Here is a 10,562-nt window from a genome sequence, read left to right as displayed (position 1 = left end):
CCCCCTGTTAATGAAAGCCAAAACACCATATGCTTTCTTAACAACCCTGTCCACTTGGGTGGCCATTTTAAGGGATCTATGTATCTGCACACCAAGATCCCTCTGTTCCTCCACGCTGCCAAGAATCCTATCCTTAATCCTGTACTCAGTTTTCAAATTCGACCTTCCAAAATGCATCACCTCGCATTTATCCAGGTTGAACTCCATCTGCCACCTCTCAGCCCATCTCTGCATCCTGTCAATGTCCCGCTGCAGCCTACAACAGCCCTCTACACTGTCAACGACACCTCCGACCTTTGTGTCGTCTGCAAACTTGCTGACCCATCCTTCAATTCCCTCGTCCAAGTCATTAATAAAAATTACAAACAGTAGAGGCCCAAGGACAGAGCCCTGTGGAACCCCACTCACCACTGACTTCCAGGCAGAATATTTTCCTTCTACTACCACTCGCTGTCTTCTGTTGGCCAGCCAATTCTGTATCCAAGCAGCTAAGTTCCCCTGTATCCCATTCCTCCTGACCTTCTGAATGAGCCTTCCATGGGGAACCTTATCAAATGCCTTACTGAAGTCCATATACACCACATCCACAGCTTGACCCTCATCAACCTTACTAGTCACATCCTCAAAAAACTCGATAAGGTTTGTAAGGCATGACCTACCCCTCACAAAGCCGTGTTGACTGTATTTGATCAAGCCATGCTCTTCCAGATGGTCATAAATCTTATCCCTCAGAATCCTTTCTAACACCTTGCAGACGACAGACGTGAGACTTACCGGTCTATAATTGCCGGGGATTTCCCTATTTCCTTTCTTGAAGAGAGGAATTACATTTGCCTCTCTCCAGTCCTCAGGTACGACTCCAGTGGAGAGCGAGGATGCAAAGATCTTCGCAAGTGGCGAAGCAATTGCATTTCTCGCTTCCCAAAGCAGCCGAGGACAAATCTGATCCGGGCCTGGCGACTTGTCAATCTTAATGTTTGACAAAATTTTCAGTACATCAGCTTCCTCTATCTCTATCCATTCCAGCATGCACACCTGCTCTTCAAAAGGTTTCATTCACTACACAGGTCGTTTCTTTCGTAAAGACAGAAGCAAAAAACTCATTTAGGGCTTCCCCTACCTCCTCAGGCTCCACACACAAGTTCCCTATGCTATCCCTGATCGGCCCTACTCTTTCTTTGACCATTCTCTTATTCCTCACGTAAGTGTAAAATGCCTTTGTGTTTTCCCGGATTCCTTCTGCCAAGCCTTTCTCGTGCCCCCTCCTGGCTCTCCTCAGACCATTTTTGAGCTCCTTCCTTGCCTGCATGTAATCCTCTCTAGCTGAACTTGACCCTAGCTTCCTCCACCTTATGTAAGCTACCTTCTTCCTTTTCACTAGAAGCTCCACCGCTCTCGTCATCCAAGGTTCCTTTATCTTACCCCGTCTTGCCTGTCTCAGAGGGACATATTTACTCATCACTCCCAACAACTGTTCCTTAAACCATCTCCACATGTCTATAGTTCCCTTACCATGGAACAACTGCTCCCAGTCCATGCTTCCTAACTCGTGTCTAATCGCATCATAGTTTCCTCTTCCCCAATTAAATATCCTCCCATTCTGCCTAATCCTCTCCTTCTCCATAGCTATGTAGAATGAGAGAGTGTTATGGTCACTATCACCAAAATGCTCTCCCACCACAAGATCTGATACCTGCCCCGGCTCGTTTCCGAGCACCAAGTCTAGAATGGCCTCTCCCCTCGTCGGCCTGTCAACGTACTGCGTTAGGAAACCCTCCTGAACACACCTTACAAAAACAGCTCCATTCAAATCCTTCTGCTCGAAGGAGGTTCCAATCAATATTAGGAAAGTTAAAGTCACCCATTACAACAACCCTACTGCGTGCACACTTTTCCAAAATCTGTCGACCTATGCTTTCTACAATCTCCCTGCTGCTATTGGGGGGCCTGTAGTAAACCCCTAACGAGGTGACTACTCCCTTGCTGTTCCTAATTTCCACCCATACTGACTCAGTAGGCAGATCTTCCTCGACAATGGAAGCTTCTGTAGCTGTGATACCCTCTCTGATTAGTAGTGCTACACCCCCTCCTCTTTTTCCCCCCTCCCTATTCTTTTTAAATGTTCTAAACCCTGGAATATCCAGCAACCATTCCAGCCCATGAGAAACCCATGTCTCTGTTATGGCCACAACATCATAGCACCAGGTACTGATCCATGCTCTAAGTTCATCACTTTTATTCCTGATACTCCTTGCATTAAAGCAAACACACTTTAACCGATCCCTTGGTTCCTTCCCAGGAAAATCCTTCCCACTAGCTGGTCTACCTCTTGCTACTGCCTCACCTGCATCAACGCTCACCTCTGGTATACAGCTCAGGTTCCCACCCCCCTGCCATACTAGTTTAAACCCTCTCGAACTACTCGAGCAAACCTTCCACCCAGGACATTGGTCCCCTTCCAGTTCAGATGCAACCCGTCCTTCTTGTACAGGTCCCACCTTCCCCAGAAGGCATCCCAATTATCAACATATCTGAAACCCTCCCTCCTACACCAGCTGCGTAGCCACGTGTTCAGCTGCGCCCGCTCCCTGTTCCTCACCTCGCTATCTCGTGGCACCGGTAGTAAACCAGAGAACACTACTCTGTTCGTCCTGCTCTGCAGCTTCCATCCTAACTCCCTGAAATCACTTTTTATATCCTCAAACCTATTTCTGGCTATATCATTTGTGCCAATATGTAACACGATTTCTGGCTGTTCACCCTCCCCTTTCAGAACTTTATACACCCGATCGGAGACGTCCCGGACCCTGGCACCAGGGAGGCAACATACCTTCCGGGAATCCCGATCTTGCCCACAAAATCTCCTGTCGATTCCCCTAACTATCGAGTCCCCTACCACGAGTACTTTTCTATTCTGCCCCCTTCCCTTCTTTGCCACAGTGTCAGGCTCAGTGCCAGAGAACTGACTACTATGGCTTTCCTCTGGTAGGTCAACCCCCCCAGCAGTATCCAAAACGGTATACTTATTGCTGAGGGGAATGCCCACAGGGGATCTCTGCACTGTCTGTCTGTCCCCTTTCCTCCCCCTAACTGTAACCCATCTATCCTCGTCCTGAGCCTTAGGAGTGACCAACTCCCGATAACTCCTCTCAATTACCCCCTCTGCCTCCCGAATGATCCGTAGTTCATCCAGCTCCAGCTCCATTTCCCTAACACGGTTTTCAAGGAGCTGTAGCTGGGTGCACTTCCCGCAGATGTAGCCAGCGGAGACGTGTGCCACATCTCCCAACTGCCACATTTTGCAGGAGGAGCAAGCAACTGCCCTAGCATCCATACCCCACTTATCTGAACACCCACTCAGTACTAAAGCAGAAAGCTCACTTCAAGTAATAATAACAAATTAATAACAAACTTATGTTCAATAGAGAAAGTTTAGAATGAACCTTACCTTATTAACTAGGTTAGAGGAGGAGGGCGGGTGGGTGACACTACAGTTGTAGAGTCTCGGATTTAGCTGCCTTGCTGATATATATGGTCACTGCTTTCCTTCCCGGCTGCCCCTCTGGTCCTCGTCACTTCCTCTGATGCTCCCGCTCCTTCTCTGAAAGAGCAAAAAAAAACACCGCTGCCCGCTACCGGTAAGTAATTTTAAAAATAAACTGCTTTACCTTAGCTGCAGTCTTCCGGGTCCGTCTTGCCTCCGCTGCTGCTCGCACTCAAAAAGGCCGTTGGCGTCGAAGGGTGAGTATTTATACTCACTGCTTTCCTTCCCGGCTGCCCCTCTGGTCCTCGTCACTTCCTCTGATGCTCCCGCTCCTTCTCTGAAAGAGCAAAAAAAAACACCGCTGCCCGCTACCGGTAAGTAGTTTTAAAAATAAACTGCTTTACCTTAGCTGCAGTCTTCCGGGTCCGTCTTGCCTCCGCTGCTGCTCGCACTCAAAAAGTTCCCACATATCATCTGCCCTTGTCCGATGGAAAGTAGTTACGGTTTTAAGAAGTTGGCTGAGGAGCTTTGGTGGATTCCTACAGCATTTGGTACATGGTATATATTGCAGTCTCTGCGTATGTCAGTGGTGGAAGGATAGACGAAAGTGGCTGCTCGTTTGCTGGAGGCTGTCAACATTCTGGAGTGTTAGACTGACACCTGTAATCCTGATACTGTCTGACTTGACAGAATTTCATGCACATCATTCTCTTTCCAGAAGAGATGGTCCAAACAAGCCTCTTCTGGTTCACTAATGTCCTTGTTCGTAAGAAACTGCCATCCTTACCTGATCGGGCCTTTGCGTAACGCCACAGGCAGAGCAAAGGGGTTTAATTTGAATTACTCATGGGCTGGGTGGGTAATCAGAGATGGATAATAAATGCTGCCTGTCAGTGATAGCCTGATCCTGTTAAAGCACTTACACAAACCAGTCACATTGTAATTCAGGGCTGATTGATAGTGATTAGGCCACCACAGTGCACTGTTTGGAGTCACAGGTCAGCCAGATCAGCTCTCCTGCTGAAGATTAATAAACGTAAAAATTGGAACTGCCGATTCTGCACATGGTATTTGTATTTTAGCTTGATTTTCCACCAGGCATCCTCAGTATTTGTCACCTCTTCGTTGCAGGGTAATAATAGAAATTATCACACAGGGAACGAGGTGGGCACCGCTTCATTCGCATGGCCGTTCCTAGACGTTAGCATTCTAAGAGAAGGTAGATTTTTCCTTCTCCTACATGTATAAAGGAAATACTGAAGAAACTAATTCCCTAGCTCTGGGAACAATGACATGAGCAATTGCTTATGTCAAAGAAAAAAAGAGACTGTGGAAAAGCATTGTATCTTAGTCTTGTAAGGAGGAATTTTACAAACTACTAAAATCACTAACATCTAGGCATGAGAACAAATTGCTGGAAAACACCTCACTGTCAGGCAACAAAGTCAATCAAGAGATGATTGAGTGTCTCATGTCCAGGTTCTGTTCAACCCTTCTCCCTACCAATGCTGCCCAACCTGAGATTTCCCAGCAGGTTGTGTTCCTGGTTTCCAGAATCTCCTTATTTAAAAGAGATGCAAACACATGGCCAAGGGCAGTGCATTAGATCAGTGCCTACCCTTTAGGCAAAGGAATGATTTCAGTCAGTGTATTGATTAGAAGCTGGTCCTGCAAACTTGTCCCTGTGAGTACATGTCAGTAATGCTGATTTATCTGTCAACAACCTTACCAGTTATGGAATTTCCAATTAAAGGATTGCCCACTCAATCCCCAGATACAGCAGAATCAAACACTGATCAAGGTACTGGGGCAGGCATTGAATCAAAAGCTTGTCACAAAGAACAAAGGATTGATGATCAGACATTAAAACACAAAAAGCTCCAAGAACCAGAAGCTATGAAAATTACACACTGTGCTCAGTTCCATGGTGAACACTATTTTAATTTGCTCAGAGCACAACTAGTCATTTAGTAGAATGAGGTCACCTTGTACAACAGATATAGATATTGACCCCATTCAGCTGAGTGTGAGCCTGTCAAACAGGTACTCTCCCATGCCATTGTCAGGGGCTCCCAGTCTCTTCAGGTTGGTGATGTGATCTCCCAGCTTCTTGATCATCTTCACTTGCTCATCCAGGTAGTGCCTCTCCAGGAAGTCACACAGCTGGAAGACAAAGAGGGGAACTGGTTAAATCTGACCAAATGCAGCTTGGGAGACCGAGCAGTGAAGTGATGTCATGGAGATTGCCAAATACTTTCGAAAGTGCTCAGTTTTAGAAACAGGAGGATGTTGGTATAACCCAAGAAAACCCTCCACAATGTCAAATGAGATCTTGTGGCTAACAAAAAGGACCAAGTGTCTGATCACTGTTTTTATTCAGAAACCCAGATTTAAATACACCACACTCACATGAGGGTCTGTGTTGCCAGAGGCCAGTTTGTGCAGATCCAGCAGACTCTGGTTCACAACCTTCTCCATCTGCAGAGCTCTCTGCATTGCCTCCAGACCATTGCCCCACTCATCCTGCTCTGGCTTCTGGAGGGAGGGAAGCAGGAACAGAAAGCACAGCTCAGCAGGCAGTTGTATCATTAGTCTACATCTGATCAGTTAGTTATCCCTCATCATTGTAGGGGAGGTACTACAGGCCAACTTGACCTTGGTAAAACACATGCTGTATTTGGTACTGTTCTTGAAGGGGACATTTCTAAACAGATCCTGCTATGCTGTGATTAGAGTGATATCAAGGCATCAGAAACATCTGCTAGATGTATAAAGGCTTCATACTGATGCTATCCGCACCTGAAAGATTTCTGTTTTCCCTTTTGACACCTCATGTTGTCCAAAGCAGCGTTAGACACCGATATGTGCTCACCATCCAGAATACTGGATTATCACAATTGCCAACTGGTGTTCAATCACAAGTGCAAAAGTGTTTCCTTTTAGTGAAGGGAATCGTATTGTGGTGAGCAACCCCCCCATTCATACAGTATTTGCTCAGTCCTGAAGCTAAACAGATTGAGCGAGCCACAATTGAGTGGTATTTCACGAAAAGCTGCAAACAGAAGGCTTCAGAATCTAACCTTGATGTCCTGCAGGAGGATTCGGCCCCCACGTTTATTCTGGAAAGCCATCAGGTTCTCAGTGTGTTCCCGCTCCTCATGGGACTGCTCCTTGAAGAACTCAGCAAAGTGACGCAGGGCAACATCATCCCGGTCAAAGTAAGAGAACCGTGGGGAAGAGAAAGGCAGGAAAGGGAAACATATCTGATGTTAATCAATGGCACTCCTCAATCAGAAACTAACCTGGTCACTATCTTGACTCCACATTTAAGAACAAAGAAAATCACAGCACAGGAACAGGCCCTTCGGCCCTCCAAGCCTGCACCGATCGAGATCCTGTGTAAGTCTGTCATCTCTTTTCTAGGGTCAGTATCCCTTTGCTCCCTGCCCATCCATGTACCTGTCCTGATACATCTTAAAAAGACACTTGCGTGACTTCGTCTACCACCTCCACAGGCAAAGTGTGCCAGGCACCCTCCAACCTCTGCGTAAAGAGCTTGCCACACATCCACATGATAAATTGCCCGTAGCGTTCAGAAGTGTGGGGGGTTTTGGTGGGATGCTTCAAGGGCCAGTGTGGACATTTTTGGCTTAAAGGGCCTGTTTCCACACTGTAGGCAATCTAACCAAATCCCCTCTAAACTTTGCTCTTATTTTGAACTCATGACTCCGAGTCATTGAATCCCCGACTCTGGGAAAAAGCTTCTTGCTATTCACCTTGTCTATAGTTCTCATGATTTTGTTGACCTCAGTCAGGTTCCCCCCCGACCCCATCACCCTTCTAATGAAAATAATCTTAAATGCATTCATCTTTTATGTTATAGAACAGAGAACATGACAGCACAGTACAGGCCCTTCGGCCCTTGACGTTGTGCCGACCTGTCATACCGATCTGAAGCTCATCTAACCTACACTATTCCATGTACGTCCATATGCTTGTCCAATGACAACTTAAACGTACTTAACGTTGGTGAATCTCCTACCGTTGCAGGCAAAACGTTCCACACCCTTGCTATTCTCTGAGTAAAGAAACTACCTCTGACATCTGTCGTATATCTTTCACCCCTCAATTTAAAGCTATGCCCCTCGTGCTCGCTGTCTCCGTCTTGGGAAAAAGGCTCTCCCTATCCAACCTGTCTAACCCTTTGATTATCTTAGATGTCTCAATTAAGTCACCTCTCAACCTTCTTTTCTCTAACGAAAACAGCCTCAAGTCCCTCAGCCTTTGCTCGTAAGACTTTCCCTCCATACCAGGCAACATCCCAGTAAACCTCCTCTGCACCCTTTCCAAAACTTCCACATCCTTCTTATAATGCGGTGACCAGAACTGTACGCAATGCTACAAGTGCGGCCGCACAAGAGTTTTGTACAGCTGCAGCATAACCTCTTGGTTCCGGAACACGATCCCTGTATTCATAAAAGCTAAAACACTGTATGCCTTCTTAACAACCCTGTCAACCTGGGTGGCAACTTTCAAGGATCTGTGTACATGGTCACCGAGATCTCGCTGCTCATCTACACTACCAAGAATCTTACAGTACTTTGCCTTCCGGTTCCTCCTACCAAAGTGCATCACCTCACACTTGTCGGCATTAACCTCCATTTGCCACCTCTCAGCCCAGCTCTGCAACTTATCCACGTCTCTCTGTAACCTACAACATTCTTCGTCACTACCCACATCTCCACCGACCTTAGTGTCATCTGCAAATTTACTAACCCATCCTTCTACGTTTATAAAAATGACAAACAGCAGTGGACCCAACACGGACCCTTGCGGTACACCGCGAGTAACCGGTCTCCAGGATGAACATTTCCCATCAACCACCACCCTGTCTTCTTTCAGCAAGCCAATTTCTGATCCAAACTGCTATATCTCCCACAATCCCATTCCTCCGCATTTTGTACAATAGCCTACTGTGGGGAGCCTAATCGAACGCCTTGCCGAAATGCATATACACCACATCAACCGGTTTACTCTCATCTACCTGTTTGGTCATATGTTCCAATGGGAAAGTGATTGGCAACATCAACATCTTACCGAATAAATATCTAACTGCTCATTCACATATTATCCTTTCCAAAAAGCAGCTGTTTTTTGCTTTATCATGGATGATTTACTTCTACTGCTAGGAATGTAATCATATTCCCCCCTCTCAGTCCTGGATGTGAATTGAAAAGAAGCAGGATCTCTCTATCTACCCTGTCAAATCCATGAATCCACTTGTAAATTCCAAGCACAGACATCCCGTCCACTTCTACATCGAGGGACTTGGGAAAACGATTATCATCGTAGCCAATTAACTTTCTGCCCAGGTTCATTCCAGAAATTCTGTGCATAAGCATCTTTGGATTGAACCTACTAGAACCATGCACTCGAGATGGAGTTGAGCTAGAACTTGACAATTTCACAAAAGGCGGCCCAGCCAGAGGTATTTGACCCGCTCGGAGATCACACCCACCATGAGAGAATGGGGTGGCTTTCTTTCTTTAATTGCTGTAGTCAGATCCACAATGTTCCTAGTGAGGGAATTCCAGGATTCTGATCCACCGACACTGGAGAATGGGGTGTTGTGTTTCCAACTCAGGATGGCAGGTAGCTTGATGGAGAACTTAGAGGGGGTGGTTTTCCCCTGTATCAGATGCCTTTCTCCCATGGCAAGTAATTAGGGCTTTGGAAAGTATTCTCAGGAGCTTTGGTGGATTTCTCCAGCTTTTGGGAGGCGGTACACAGTGTACTCCGTGTGTGTCAGTGGTGCAAAGAATGCATCTAGTGGCTGCTGGAGGCCATCAAGTTTCTGGAGTGGTGGAATGATCTCCTAATTCTGTGCGACAACTCTCTGGAGTTCTAGAATTAAGAAGCTGATGAGGAGCATTATATTCAGTGTCAAAAACCCATCCTTACCTGGCCTGCGTATGACGCTGCAACCACAGCCACGTGTGTGACTCTGACCTGGCCTTGGGGACAATGAGCAATGGATAAATAAATGGTGTCAGCTCAGAGACATCCTCATCCTTTAAATAAAGGAAACTGTCACCCCTGAGCACCAGTAATTAGGCAGCCATAGCACATTGCAGGTGGAGGTACATGCCGGTCAGCGTACATCAGGAGAGCTTATTTCCTTGCTAAGCACACAAACTGCTGCTTTCTGCTAGTGGCATTTGCATTCTAGCTTTATTTTTACTAGGTGTCCTGAGCCTTTGGCATCTCTACATTGCAGAGCAATGATAGAAGTTCTACCACAGGGGCTCCAAGGTGGGCACTGCTGCATTACATAATGAGGATCATTGTCTAGAAGCAGAAAGACTGATACACGAGAAAACAAATTTTGCCATTCTCCTACAATCAGGCAGTGCCCTTACTCCTTCCCCCACTGCAGCAAAAGAGAGTAAACTATTTCCCAGCTCTGGAAACAATTGCTTATCTAAAGTGCTAAAGATCAGTGCATCTTAGATGCTGGATGTTCCACTATATATTCCTGTTCAAAAGAGTGAAAGTATGCTCAAATTGCTAGATTTGAAGTGCGACAAAAAAATTGCTGGAAAGCCTCACAGGTCTGGCAACATCTGTCACGAGATGTGACTGTATCTTGGGTCCTGGGACTGAGAACAGTTCTCTCCACAGATGCTCCCCAAACCTGCTATTTCCTGCCCCTGCTTATTTACAAAAGAGACTTGAACATTGCCAAGGGCAGTGTCTAACATTGAGACAGGGGGCTGGTTTCACTGAAGATATTGACTAGAAGCTGGTTTGGAATAAAAAAGTCAACACAACACTGCTTACTAGCCAAAAACCCAAATTGAACACTTGTGGAATTTCCACTGCAAGGATTGCCCACCTAATTCCTACAAACAAGTGAAGAGAAAAGGAGCAGACGACTGGGGCAGGCATTGAATCAAAGGTTAATCAGAACAGAAAAGGAATTAATGATCAGGTGTCAAACAGCAATACCAAGAGCCAGAAGCAGCTGTGAAATTATACAAAGTACTCAGTTCCATGGTGAACACTATTTTAATTTGCT

This window comes from Stegostoma tigrinum, chromosome 38 (genome assembly GCF_030684315.1).
Source record: "Stegostoma tigrinum isolate sSteTig4 chromosome 38, sSteTig4.hap1, whole genome shotgun sequence".
NCBI classification, from domain to species: Eukaryota; Metazoa; Chordata; class Chondrichthyes; order Orectolobiformes; family Stegostomatidae; genus Stegostoma; species Stegostoma tigrinum.
Note: the sequence above shows the minus strand (reverse complement) of the source record.